This window comes from Cyclopterus lumpus, chromosome 20 (genome assembly GCF_009769545.1).
Source record: "Cyclopterus lumpus isolate fCycLum1 chromosome 20, fCycLum1.pri, whole genome shotgun sequence".
Lineage (NCBI taxonomy): Eukaryota > Metazoa > Chordata > Actinopteri > Perciformes > Cyclopteridae > Cyclopterus > Cyclopterus lumpus.
The window spans coordinates 13,510,950-13,525,230 of record NC_046985.1 but is presented as its reverse complement, the minus strand read 5'-3'; positions in this window follow the sequence as shown (position 1 = coordinate 13,525,230).

Below are 14,281 nucleotides of genomic sequence, written 5' to 3'. Positions count from 1 at the left end.
TTTGATAACTTGGGATTTACACATTATAGTTAAATGGGGTCATTTGGCAGCCTGTGTTGCTCTCCCACTGTGTAACGCCGACAGAGATCAATGAGACTCATTCTATTCTATTGACTTTCAATCACGTTTCTCTTCCCTTGATCCCCACCAGCCAGCAACCACTGACTCATTACAGGGCTGGGTAAAGGTAACCAGGCCTCTGCGGCCAATGCAATATGGGCCAGATGCCCGTGGGGGAAACAATCTCGTCTTGTCCGTGGGGCTGTAATGACAGGGCGCTGGTGTTTATGCCGTAAACGTTTATTGTCAGACAATATTGACTCACTGGAATCATTCAGAGCCACGTGAATCTCTGGCGACAACTATTTATATATGAGACAAATACGTTGCACGTGCTGCAATAAAATCAGTCCGTGCAATGATTGAAATTAGCACAGTAGCACCCTCGAGACGCGCAACGTGAGGCAGAGACGCTTGTTTGTTTGTTTGCTTGTGTGTGTGTGTGTTCTATTGGTAGTTGTAGTCAATTGAGCCATTATCCATACATCTATGCCGCTGTAGCAATGCGCAGTGACGCTACAAATCAATGTATACACCAGACCTAATAAAACGCACACCTGCCAATACGCAGTCGACCCACAGAGAACACATTCGGTCAAGATGTCACTCGGTATTTCCACACGAGAGAATCCGGTCTACAATGTGGTTTCATACACAGAATTGTACAGTAACATAAGGCTTTAAATGGTCAAAGAAAGTGTCTGTATACTACCCACAAATTTAACACAATGTCAGCATTTGTTCTGCCCTATATGTATATGAGGTCATTGCAATGTATGCAGGCAATCAGCTCAGAGAAACAATCTTGTCTTGTTCGTGGGGCTGTAATGACAGGGCGCTGGTGTTTATGCCATACATTTGTCTGCCTCATTCTCAGCGGCAACTTTTCTTGTCAGACAATATTGACTCACTGGAATCATTCAGTGTCAGAATGTATACAATCTTGCGAAAAACAGAAGTTTACTCAGCAGTGTGTGTGTGTACTGTTAGTTCTGTTAGCTGTTAGCGGTTAGCCAAACACACAGTGACTCTGGGTCGCAAAGTAAAAAGGTTAAAAACTGGTGACAAAGGAGTCAGCAGGCAGTATTAAAAACAGGCAATAAATAGTGTTTTGAGAAAATGTGGGTCATTTAAACCACATGATCATGCAGCCATTGCTGGGCACCCATAGTATTGTGCAGTTTGCTGCAGCACAATGTGAGATTAGCCGTGGACAGACATAGAGGTGAACAGTCACTCACGGATGCACACACGCGACTGATAGAGTGATCCTCCTGGTGAAGCCATGACAATAATAATAACATTGTTTTGAAAATATAACACATTATCTCTCTGACATTTTTTGCAACATTAACTGCAGATGGCAAGATGTATAAGTAAAAATCCTGCTGTTTATCAGACTACATCACAGAAAAGGGATGTGATGTTGCACATTCACTCCACAGTAGGCAACTTCAATACATTCTGATGTCTGCACAGTCACGACAAGGAAATTCTTTGGAGCGCAGCAAGAGGCAAATTGAAACTTAATAGAAAAATACTGAAGAATCTTTTGAACAGCAGTAAGCAAACATCCCTAAAAAGCATCTCTCAACAGCAACAACTGAACCCCCACGTCATGTTCTGCAAGCAAAGGGGCCAAGTACTCTATTGCAGGTTTAACTTTATTTTGTATTCACCAGATGATACGCTCCACATGATGAAATGTATTTGAACCTTGCATTGGTTTGTTCACACACCTAGTACCCCCACACCCATCAGTCCTGCGAGGCCAACTAGCTGATACCACTTTCCTGTAAGTAGCTCGAGGAACGAAGTGCAAACCTGCTGTTTGGAGCCAGCGGTAACATCACGCATCCCATCTGTTCCATTAGTTCAGCAAAAAAAGGGTTGAGGTCCAATCTGAGCAACCACGAAAAGAAAAACAGATTCATCTCCTTTGGAAAATATTATTAGGCCTCCATGGCGGTGTGTACACAAGGTCTGCCTGCTGCCAGGCACACAAACACACATGACTTGTTCCTGTCTCTCTGGCTTCAAGTGCGAGGTCAGCTGGGACCACTTCCTCCTGCTCCTTCTCTTGTTCTCTGGTTCTACCGCACTGCAAAAAGTCACCACCTCAGTGCAAATCTCCATTCGGATGTTTCAAATCAAGCTTGAACTCATTTGAACAAATGGTTTCCAGTGAAACCCACGCAGCCACATCCTGAGCTGCGTGGACGAATAAAAGTTGTGTTTGCTCGTGATGGCTCTGTTGTCTCACCAGAGTGACAAGCTGGTGTTGATCTGCATGATAGCTTTGTGTTAGCAAAGAGAGCAATACTTGTGTAGGACATGCAGAATGTTATTGCATTTTAGGAAATTTAGTTTAAAAATGTGAAGGTTAAATCGGTCTAGGTCTTAACAAACTCTTTAGTTCTCGGCGCATGCATGTATAAACTGACATAATTCAGATAAAAGTGATAGATATAAAAACCTGGGAAAAGAAAATGTACATCAATATTTTTTTTTACAGTGCTCTCTCTCTCCCTCCCTACATGTGTTGATACATGAAATCTTTCCTTCCACGTTGCTTTTTGGAACGCAGGATGTCCGACGGAAGGGACGTTCGTTAGGGCGGCCTTGGCATCGCGCGCCGGTGTGGAATACAAAGGGGAAGCGAGAAAGAGGAAAAGAAGAAGAGAAGAAAGAGAAGAGAGGGAGCAGCAGAGATCAGCGGAAGGATCCCGGCCAGTTGAGAGGGAGCGGGGAGAAATGGGAGGACGTGGGAATCGCGGCGTATTGCCGAGGCAAGCAATTGTGAGTGCGTGCGTCTCGGCCCACATGCCTGAGCATGTTTTACTCAAGAAGTTGATGGAGATTGAGCCATTAAAGGCATTTTCACCATTCTGCTCAGGGGGACAATTGATGCAGACGCAACCAAAGACAAGAAACAGCTCAACCCGTCTGTGCTGTTTATCATTGTTAGGTTGACAGCTGCAGCACTCCCAGTATCCCCACAACATCCCCCAAGTGTGTGTGTGTGTGTGTGTGTGTGTGTGTGTGTTTCTAAGAATCCCTCCGTCTCACTGTATATTTCACAGCGGAGCCAATTCACGATGATGGGAGGGAGATAAAGCTCCGGGAGAGGGAGGCAAACACGAGACGCTGTTGGAAGGAAGCACATTTTTTCTTGGCAGAGAACGGGTGGCCAGAGGGTCGATGTGTGTTTTCGTATTCCAGATGCTCGCTGGAAAATGGTCTGTCGTCTGGATTTCTATGTGAACATAAGAGGAGACAGTGGAGGGACCGGGAGTGTCCCGCTGCACGGCCAACTCTCTCTGTGTGTATATATATGCGTGTGCATGTGTATACTCCTCAACATTGAGGAGTCTCCAGACATCTATCCAAACAAACTTCCACTGTGCACTTGTTTATGCACACACCCACTTGCGTCTGCTGACTCGATTTCCTGTGTGTGTGTGTGTATGTGTGTGTGTGTGTGTGTGTGTGTGTGTGTGTACGTGTGTGTCCAGGCCACAGTGTTGAGCGCTGAGTCAGTGCATTACTGTCATGGCAGATGTATCCTCCGGCCCGTCCCCTGGCTCTCGCTGCTCGCCCTTAGAGATGCATTCAGCTACAGCCAGCGGCACTTTGCGTGATGAGCCTGGGCAATGGCCTCAATAAGGACTGATGGCACCATTTGGGTAAAAAGAGGGAAGGAGGAGGCAGAGGGAGGTAGGTAGTGAGAGGAAAAAGTGGGGTAAGGATTTCGGAAAGGAGGATATATAGACGCGAAGATGGAGTGATGCTGAGGAGAGTAATAAGTGGGGAGAGACGGGTAAAAGAAGGTTAACACTGGGGTAAAATGAGCTGTGTGTGCACTCAAATGGGCGAACTGCTGGCCATTAGAGATAAATAGTCAGGTTCTCTGACTAGAGCCACCTCAGACACCTATCATTACCCTGGTGAATTTATGAAGAGACACTGAGGAATAAAAAAAAAAAGGAATCTATTTCACAGTCACATTGAATCAATGACCGGAGCCTCGCTGGCAGCTGAGTCAGTGGCGCGTGTCAGCCCTCACTGAGGCCTGGGCGCGGGAGGGGGGGGGGGGCTAAAGCAGGGGGTGCCATCTCATTAGCACTTCAGATCCATATAGCTGGTACTTATACATAATTAGTAGGGAATCATTTATTTATGTAGAGATCACGGACCCATGGTTCAGTCAACACATGTTGGTTAGCCAGATTGTGTTTTACATCACAGTTGATCAGACGCTGACCCCAGGTCAGTGAACAGAGCATCGGTCAGCCAATACATCTCCATCACATGTAACACCTTCCAATAAATGCAAAGCATACTTTGTTTGTAGCCTTGACTGATTAAATGGGAGCAAAATAATATATTATTAAGTGTATAAAATGCCACTTGGCAGACCAGTTGTGGGCTGGCATTAATAAAGGCCCCAATGGTGCAGTTACTGCCATAGAAAAACTGTCTAATGACTTTGACTTGATCTACATGTCAACAAATCTATCTTTCCACTTTGAAAACTGTTTTCCAACTCACATTTGTTCAAGCCATCATTGGTAGATGCAGTCATTTAAAAAGAGATTTCAGATTACTTTGGCCTCCTCCTGCATATTGTCATCCGTGTGCACAGTTTGTCTACACAGGATGCATTCAGGCACAATACTTTACTATAGATACCTGCAAGAATATAGACTTGAAGCCTGAAAAGAAAAGCAACATTTTTTTTTTTCTTCAATTGTCAACAGCTTTTTCCAAAGCTAATCACCTTTGACCAGGACAATATCTGAGGATTACCCTATAAGACATCCGGCATCTATAACAAGCTCAGCACTGCAATCATATGCAGCAGAATAACACAACAGATGATACCAAACTAATAGTCCCCTAAACTCCTTTAATATACAGACTAGTTCATCTGTAACCTAACCTCCACTATCTGACATCTATCACAAATCTAGATGTCACTGCTGGCATTCGGCTGACTCAGCGATGGATAAATGGCACGACCTGTCCTCTAACCTTTGTACTTACAAACCTGTTGAATCAGCCCACGTCTGTTATTTATGGACTGTCCAACATATTATAAAATACATACGTTTTCTTGTTGGTGTTTTTTGAACAGCCTTGCGGCACCTGATAAGTCTGATAATGAGCTCTTCCGCCGAGGGTCGTCTCAGTCAGAAAGCTCACTAATCAGGACCTGATCGCCCGCCGACCTGCTGCCTCCACCTCCATTCAGCTTGATTATCTCAACGCTGATTTCCGGCAGCGAAGCAACGCTGCACGACTTCGCCGTGATGTGAGCTCACAGCTGACGGCTTTGACTGCTAATTAAGAGGGAAAGGAAGAGAGGACGGAATGCAGAGCGACAGACGTTGTGCTTTAAGAGCTGCTGACCAATTGAATCGGATCATTTGGGGAACATTCCTGTCTCAAATGGTTCTGAATTTGATCATTTTTGGGGAATTGGATGGCGAGTGTAAGAAATTGACATCGTTCTTTTGACTTTTTTATACTGCAACGTCTGGATGAAACTGTCAGCTTCCACAAAGTAAAACAAAATGTCATTATGTTCAATATAATATTAATTAATGGTCCATGTTTGGTAAACAATTGAATGTTTGAACTAAAGGTTAAAAAAACAACTAAGCATGTACAACAATGGTAAATTAGTCAGCATTTTAAAGAACTTTCTCAATGAATTCAAGCCACCGGGGGAACCTGCGCCTGCTGTTTGGAGAACAATGAATTAATGGAGGGTTACATTTGGTTTTATTGTATGAAGCCGCATGTCGTGTCTGTCTGAGCTTCCTCTTGCTCCGACACAGCTCCCCCCCCCCCCCCCCTCTAATGTTATGACCATGATTATCATTATGAGTTCCTGGTCCTGGAAACACACACACACACACACACACACACACACACACACACACACACACACACACACCGGAGCTGGAGACCTCATTCCATTTCCTTCCCTGCCGTGAAACAAATCAAAAACTTGTTACGTCGACGTCTCCGAATGCCATCTCTGCTATCTCACCGCAACATTAATATGAACTATCAATAGGAACGGGCCGGGAAAGCGTCCAGCGGGGGCCCACTTCCAAGATGGAGTCAATTAGTGGGGAGGACGACCTCTTCAGATCTACAATTATTATCCTCTCACTAAAAACTCTTTGGTTGACGCTCATCCGCCCTAATAGCGCCGTAGCCGCGCTGCTCAGAAGAACCAATTCACATCTGTAAGAGTGTGAGTGTGTGTGTGTGTGTGTGTGTGTGTGTGTACATGTTGTGAAGTCTTTCAGTTGCTCGGCGGGATTTTAATTAGAGCAAATACACTGAGATAAAACAGGTTTCCTTGAATATCGCTAATTGCAAAACCCATTGCTTTGCAATTTGCTCCTGCATGCTGCCGCTTGAATAATGCATAGCGTTGACAAATGTTGGCGATAGTACACTTGCCAAACAACGTTTTATTTTCTCTAATAGAGACATAAAGAAAAAGAGTGACCAGAATGTCAATAAAGTCGTTGATCCTACGCACATACTCCAAAACCAAGTATAAACAATGTGTTTCTACACTGCTTTAAACGTAGCCTGCAAACATTAGCATGTCCCACATCTGTTTACAGGTGTGTGTGTGTGTGTGTGTGTGTGTGTGTGTGTGTGTGTGTGGAAATAAGACTCTCAGGTATTTGTCAGACACCGCAAGTGTGCCCGAGGTTTTCATTTCTGCTTCCACGCAGATAGAAGAATCTCGATCAATACACAGACTTTGAATTAAACTTTTTAAAGACCCCTTCAGCAAAGATTCTTATTTAAAACCAGTCAGTTGGGAAATTTAGAAAATCAGCCGGGGACTTAATAGCCTCGGTAGCTACAGCTGATCAAATCTAACGACACCGTGCTTTTTGCCTGCTACTCTTTGACGGAGCTTAACAAAAGGTAAACAGGAAGTATCCAGAAAACTGTTATTTTTCACCATAACCACGTCCATTCATTGTTAATTCCCTCTTTCAGTCTCTCCTCTCACCTCCTCTCATCATCCATAACCTCACATCTTGTTCCCATTCCCTCTGATCTCACACTGACGGGTCTGCACTGCTGAGCGCGCCCTTATTTTGTTAACAGTAATTGGAGAGGCATGATGTCAGTAAAATGCAGCTGGACTCCATTTGTGATACAAATGCAAATTTGATTTACTTAGGTACAGGCTGCACCTCTTGCTCTTGGCATCAAAGCCGTCTCTTCTTAATCTTTTCCAAATCGTCAATGACGACGAGCTGGACCGTGTGGTTTCTTCCACAGAAGCAAAGCTTGTGCAGTGGGCCAGAGTTCATCCGTTCAACCCGTTGAACCGCTACAGGTTAACATTATCAATAAGCCCTCTACTCTCAGTACATGTGCTCTCATTCCTCCGTACTTTACCGGAGCAAAATTCAGTTTTCATGCAGTTTAACTTTTACATGTTAAGTGGTTGTGAAGAGAGGCTTCACTTTCTCCTATTTGTTCCCTAAACTCATTACAATCCTTTAGGCTTTGCAATGAAGCACAAATTGCAAGCTGTAGCCTGTGAACATGGAAAACAAATAATAATAATTTTTTTAAATCTCCGAAACCTCCCCCCTCCGCACTCTCAAGCTTTTCTTCACCTTCAGCTTTCTAATAAACTGTCTTAAGTTGACATTCAGTTTTTCCCAGGGCAAAACTCTTGTGCTGGGGCTGTCTGCTTCCTAATTGTAATAATAATTGTGGTTCCGCCTAATCTCTGCCGGGGCTGTGACCCCGGCCTGCTGTGAGCGGATTTGAGATAATGAAATAATTGCCACAAATGCTTTTTTCCCAAGCAGCCGCTGAAACCTGAACCCTCCGACGAAGAAGAAGCATCAACATTCACTCGGTCTCTATCAGCGGCGTTTTCCACTTTAATTGAAATTTAGATTGTTGTTGACCCCCTGGGTGAGGTTCGGTGGGCCGCGCCGAGGAGAGGCAGGGTAGCATGCAACTCAATTGTGGTGGGTTGGCCAGAGAATGCCATCCATCCATCATCGTCATGTGTGAGAGGGTGTGGGTGCTCATGCCTTTCGTAAAAGATGTCGGATCATCTCTTACGAAAACATTTCTGCACGTTGCGTTGTGTGCGATGCTGAACACGCACAAACACATAGAGGACATGCAGTGGCCGGCTTGATAACACCATGCATGCATTGTTTATCATGCGGGAGGCGGGTCCAGGCCCTGATGCGAGTAAATCTGAAGATCATTTCTGACTCCATGTCTGTTTCAATGCGTGTTTGTATATGTGCTTCTCCACTCCTGCTCAACACAGGACCCGGGGGAGATCAGTCGAGCTGTATGAACGGGTATCCTAGTAAACGATTAGTCCATCAGCCTCCACTTCAGTTCAGCCTCCGTTCTGTAGATCTGCCTCACTTAATAACGGGTGTAAAAGTGGAAGATGATGTACAACTCAGCATATGTCTCCTTGAGCAGCCCGTTTGAGCAGCTTAAAGATTCCAAGTCAGTTATCACGGTACGAACGCTAAAGCTTTCATTGTTGGAGCACACGGCATCATTTAGTAGGAACGCTCAAAGGGACATCTGCAGTGGGACTGAAATAGGCATTACAGGCTGTTTGGCACTTTAGCAAACAACATTCAAATCATAGAAAGTGAATCCAGGTAATGGGAGATGAACAATAACATCGCAATATCGTATGAAGTACTGTTTTCTGGAATCGAAGACCGTATGTTTGCTATTCTGTGGTAAATTATGCATATGGAAGCAACTAAATTGAATCATGAAAGCATCTGCAATGGTCCCATGTGTTATCATGTCATCAGTTGATCGGCTCCCTCAAGGCGCATAACGGGGGGTTTTGCTTGGGAAAAGCGGTCTTTTTTTGGGGGGGGGCGCAAACAGAATATTTCTCGCATGTGCCTTTTTCAGTATTTTGGTGGCTCGCCATAAACTCGACGAGAGAGAAGAGGTGTGTCATCAAACACGCCGGTGTAACTTTGTGTTAGTGCGCTGCTGCTGCACGTTTCAACACTGCCAGACTCGGAATGGATCATTTTTTGAAAGGGAATAGTTTTCAAAGCTTGCTAGCAGAGAGAGAGAGAGAGAGAGAGAGAGAACCGTTTGCCACTCACTCAGCTGCCGGTAACAGAAACACGGCAACGATAACAAACCAACAGCAAAGACAGCGAGTAACCAAAAGGAACATCAGCCAAAATGATGGCATTCATATGCCATGAACACCAGCGGGCCGGGCCGTCTATTGAGAAAGACAAGGGGGGTTCAGGACGCTACACACTCTGCCTGGGACGTCAATATTTCACCGTGCTCCTGCCGCAGTTCTGCCAATAACAGTGTGTTCACATACACATCAACAGCCTTATGAAGAACAACATCACGTGCATCAGTTTCACAAGTGACGTTTGCAGTGTACCACGTCCATGTGGAGCTTAATTACTAGTCAAAGCTTTTTACAACACAACATTAATGAATCTATCTGATGATGTTTACATCATGGTCGGGTAAATTACATGTAAGGTCAGATTTCACTGAGGGGAATCAGTGAAACGTGATGCCAATAGGAGAATTCCTCAGAACCGGGACTTGTAGACTATGGAAATGACTCAGATGGCTGCGGTTGGATCAATATTTCTAGAGTAAATGCGATGTATTTATCTTGTTCTCCCTCACTGAAACACACACAGACACACACACACACACACACACATGCATTCAGTGCTCAGGCCCATTGTACTAGAATTGTATTTATTAAAGCCATGATACAACAGCATGAATAATAGTCCCTGTGAGTCCACTTCAGGGCCACAGGGCAAAAGTAGGAACACGACTGGAGCATTCATAGCGGGTCAGAAGGGAGACATGAAGTAAATGTGTTTATTCAAGGGAGTCTATGTCCAATCACAGCATGCAGGTGATGAATGCGTTTAATATTTGGCCTTTCAGGCCTGCTTTCAGAGTAAATCTTCATCCTAAGTACTTGTCTTTGCAAAGTATTACCAAATAGACATTTGCATTGTCTGAAATAACAGACAAAGACGAACCGTTTTCTTCAAACTGCACAAAACCCACTCCGTCCCATGAGTTCTGTGCTGAATGGCATTCAGATCCTGGTTCTTACACTTTTCATCGTACTAATTAAACTGACTGGGGAACAAAAGCCAACGTAGCCCATCGAGTTTCCTTAATTGCTTTTGACGCAATGCACAGATCATCGTAGATAAGATCTACAGTCAGTGTTAGAATTGGTACCATTTTTAATTAGCCTCCATTAAAGAAGTCACTTTCATGAAGGCAATAAGAGAGACGGGGACTTTTTGTGACCACTGAAAGCCCTCGAGTGAAGGAATGACCTGATTAAGATAAAGGCAATTACTTTATTCAGACGCTCAACAATATTGCAAGAGTACAACAGGATTTTCAGATATCAATCATGGTCATTGTAGAGGCTGAAAGATATCAAATGACCTTTTGAAAAACCCCTGGCCAGCGTTCATAAACTCCAATCTAATCTACCAACTGGTTTCATTTGTAACTCAAACTGTGTTTTTACTTGAAGCAAACACATGTTATGTTTTTGAGCTTGACCAAACATCTGTGAACACCGGATGAAAGACAGCCACAGCGGGGTGTGTGAGGAGGGGTCAAGAGGTCACCGCCCAGAAGTCAACAAAGGGACATTCCCACCAAAAAGAGGTTCACCGTCCTTTCCCAGAAACCGGAATAATCAAATGAAACTAAGAATCCTTCTGCGTTCGTTACCTATAGAATTAGCCGGTTATATCCACTTAGAGAGCGGAGCTTCTTCTCAGAGCCAGCCGCCATGTTTGTACGGTAGCCCAGAACGTACAAACCAAACACTGGCTCTAGATTGGCACACGGAGAAGTTTCAGTTGGTTGCAAACTTCAACCCCACCTCTAGGTGTCGCTCCATCCTACACACGAGACCTTTAAGAGCATTTCCCCCTTGTTTTCTGAGACGGATAGATCGACGGTTAGCCGTGCTGCCGTATTGTCGCGTTATCTGCTGATGACTTTGTGGCTCCAGTCTCGATTCATAATATGTCAAGCCTTACAGAGAAAATCCTTTCAAACACTGGCTCAATTTAAAAAAATGAGGTCAAGCTTAATAGGTTAAAAGAAAAGACATTTTGGGGTTGAAGTGTTTTCATTTAACAACAATCATTTTTTATTTCAATGTATATGAAGGGCAACCCTTAATTAACCTACTGATGTCCAATTCATAATGAAAACCTTTGACAGTAATGTCTCACTTCATTACGAACATAAATGGCATCTGAACACATTCAAACCCGTGTTTGAATACACTGTATGTAATCCACTTCCTTGACATCACTGACGGCTTAATTCCCAAACAGACGAGAAATGGGGAAATGAGACGGCTGGATAATCGTATCATGAATTTGCAAGGTCAAAGTGTGTGCGGTGGGATTATGAAATAGATTCAATCAGATCAGAATCTGAGATGCCTTCAGCTATTAAACAAGAAGTAAGGTCTGAGGCTTTCGCTCGCAGTCCAGGCTGAATTAATATAGTTGAGTGTGTCCACTGAGAAATACATCTCACATTGAGTGTAAATTTATGTTTCATATTTGGAATAAGCTTTGCCCGAGAATTTTAATCCAAACGCGTGCGTTCCTGAGAGGTTTGGAAATGAGATTCTGCTGTCGTGTATAATCCACTTCTATAATGACTTCCCTGTAAAAGGGATAGATAGCCTGAGCCCGCAGGGGTTTGCTAAGTAACTATGTCAGAGAGCCACAACTACTCACCGCTAACACAGGCGCTTACTATAAATACACACTGTCTGCTGAGCAGCACATTTCCAAAGCTCTGGTCCGCACTTTAAAAAGTGCTCGCTGTACAGGTGACAGCACTGAGTTGCAGCCAGCTGACAGTGGAGCCTCTATGAAGGTTCACTTTATGATAGTTTAATGTTTTCCCCAACAAAAGGGCCATCTGTGGCACGCTGCCACCGTTCTATCATGCCTGCCACTGAGTCATAGTTAGTAAAAATCACATTATGAAATCTTAAATCAATTCACAAAGCCGCGCCGAGTGGTGAACACGTTGAGACTTTGAAAGGGGGCAGGTTATTATTATTTATTTTTTCAGCCAGTATAATCGCGTTGATAACGTCATGTTGAGACCCTTCTAACGAGCTTTAATACGCTTTATCAAGTGAAGTTAACGAGTGCCATCAGAGCGAAGATTACACCAGGTGGTGCGTCATAGAAAGCACATTCTCCAGGCGACCAGCCCACATGTCAAATCAGGAATACAAAGCAACGGACGCGCTACAATGTGACTGGATGCTACCTTCAACAACTAGAAAGAACGACATGGACACAAACAAACACACAAACGATGTATAATCAAAATAATAGCTATTATAAAGCAGCACAGACAATATATGATTTACAGGGTGAAAATGACATTAAGAAGTGCACCATCAATACACCATCAGCTGTCAGCGATGAATGATTATGAGGTGACGGACCAGGGTGAGGAAAAGGGGGACAATGGCGTAGAAAATGTAATAATTACACAGTTTTGCTTGACTACAGTGACAATTCCTCATATCTAAATTTCAGATTCAAGATTCACAGAGAAAAAATATGTGAGGAACTACTTTAAACAGATGATTTGAATTTCACTACATTTTGAGAAACTCAAGAATTGTTTCATATGATACTTTATTTGTTCTGAAAGCACAGCAAAACTAGTAAAATTACTCTTTTTCAAAACATTTCTCTCTTTAGGTTCTACGAAATCATGGAGAGAGGCATCCAAATGCAAAATGATGAGCACTGACATCAATACAGATATCAATAATGTCCTAAGGAAATACACATTCCCACCAGCTGGGCATCTTAGAAGATGAGGGGAAAATACTATCTAGTACATTTCGGTGGTTAAATCTTATCCTAACAATCTATCTGATATGCAGCAGAAGGCCTAAACATGTAGATAATAATTAATTTACACTAGCTTGAACAAACGGCACTGAGTGTAGCAACAGTGGAACCAAAAGAGCAAGAGCTAAGCAGTATACATTAAATATGAAGAAAAGTGGAGAAGGCAGACACAAAAACCCACAGCTTTGGGTTGAAATAATATCCAAATGCTGAGCTGAATACAAACTATGAGGATGTCAGAACAACACAACAACTTAGGTCAGAACAACACAAAAGTCAGTTTTACTTCATGTATACATCTAATAACTGAAGTTACTGGTTACGCCTCAGATTCCGATTACTAACACAAAACATAGGCTAATCAACAAATTAATTATGGTGGATTATTATAGGTTAAGATCGGTCCTGATCCCCAATATCACCCAGCAGTATAAAGTAATTAAAATGTTCCCCACCTTTACCACATTTTAAATGATGAACACATTAATGGTGGTACACTGTGGTATTACAGTTTTACTTAACTAAAAGAGCGCAATACTTCTCCCACTTGTGTATATACTAGTAAAGTGTATTTGTCTGCTAAAAATTTTGAAAATAGCTCCCAGCTCCCAACAACTGTAATAAATCTCCTTTCCCCAGTCTCACACACCATGTAACCCTCCAATTGTTTGTTGACGTGGTCTGCGCTCTGTGAGTTGACCTGATGGGGACTCTATGGACCGTATACCTTACATATACATATATATTTACTGTATATATACAGCCTAAAGGCCGTGAGCAAGCTGTGTGTGTGTGTGTGTGTGTCTGTGTGTGTGTGTGTGTGTGTGTGAGACCCAGCAGACAAACACAAACCCTCATACATGCACAGACACACCAGGACACCCATGAGTCATACTGACAGCCCACCCATGCACATCACACAGATACACTTACACACATACACAGAAACATATCTCCGACTGCTGCAGCCACTGACCATACATCCTGTAAGCACAACACCATGCGGCTGCACCCTTCATTGCCCTTCAAGTCAGTTCCTTTGCGATCAGACAGAACAGCATACATAACATGCTCTTTGCGTTACAAGGCCACCGCCAACATTTCCTCTACAAAGAGCCATTTAGATCAGGTTGACTACTTCATGGAGCTCCCTGTCTTTCCCACAGTCATTTGTCTCATACAGCCAGCTGTCATCTTACTTTAACCTCCACGTCCTCGCCATGGCATAT